A 1,324-nucleotide genomic window follows, 5' to 3' on the forward strand; every position below is an offset into this window, starting at 1 on the left:
AAGGGATAAAATCAAGAACTGACGTGTTTTTTCATAGTGTACCAGTTGCTGCATTCTTCCTGAAACTGTTCTGTTTCTTCGCACCGATTAGTTTTTTCGGTCTCTCTGTTTTTTCCATAAGGTTCATCAGATTTTGCGTTATTGCTAATCAGGTTTGTGTCGCAAATATAACTGATTTATTACCATGATATACTTAACTGGTAAACCTAAAATAATTTTTTGTCATCCATTACATTTCGACTATTTTAATTGACATCCTTTCAAAATAAAGTTCTGTAATTCGGCTTAAAATAAAGCCTCTCAGCAACAGAACAAACAACAAATTGCCCAGCAGGAATGGATTCTATGAATATTGTTGTCAGGTCAGTGATCAGTTCCGACTATCCCCATAGAATGTCTGTGTCAGTTCAATATGATAAGATAAATTTGTTGATGTAACGGGTACAGACTAGTCATATTCTTAACTTTTGCTCTATTTCTTTTTTTAAACGATATTTTTTAAATAATTTTTGGATCCCCTTTAGCTTCCACAAAGTTGAACTTATGTAATGAAAGCTAGCTAGCCATGCTGATTATGTCGTGTGTGGCTGTTTTATTAAGTGTTTTGACTGACCTGCTGCTCCCTTACTGGCGAACATTTTCGTAATTCGACTGTATTTTGCTGCTTCTGCAGCCAAGGCTTTTCTTTTTCTCATCCTCTGTCTCCCTGCTCCACCTTTCCTCTTCTGATGCTGACTGCGGTCCATTTTGACTGACATCCCTTTCAGAACGTGGCTCATGCTGAGATATCCACTGGGTTCAGTGCACGGGCACGCGGCTGGTTAATGCGTCACCGCTGCACTCTGAACACTAACACTTATCCTACCCTACAACCAAGTCTTACCCCCCAAACAGATCTTAAAGAAAGTGAGGACCAGCCAAAATATCCACAATATGTAAGGTCAAGTCAGAATGGTCCTCACAAATATCTCTGTACAAGTACACACGTGAAAAAACTGCTTTATTTAGAGTAGAGAATCTAATTTCTATTCTTCCCACATTTTCCTGAGTGCAAACACATTCATTAGAGTGTAAAAGTGCTCCCTTGAGCCTTCTCCTTTTGTTAATGAGTAAGACTCATGGGAGATGTTGTTTTTGAGTGCTGACGTCATTGCATTTTCTTTTCAATATGACGAGGAGTAAATATGAAATGTGCATCGCAGTAGTACATTTGACTGAAAACCCAAGATCACAGTTAAAAACACAAAGTAAAGACTAAGTAACTAAAGTGAGACAGAAGAGGAGGCAAGACTCTCAATTTAACTGTCCCTCTCTTACACAACAA

Source organism: Platichthys flesus, chromosome 10 (assembly GCF_949316205.1).
Source record: "Platichthys flesus chromosome 10, fPlaFle2.1, whole genome shotgun sequence".
In the NCBI taxonomy this organism is placed as follows: Eukaryota; Metazoa; Chordata; class Actinopteri; order Pleuronectiformes; family Pleuronectidae; genus Platichthys; species Platichthys flesus.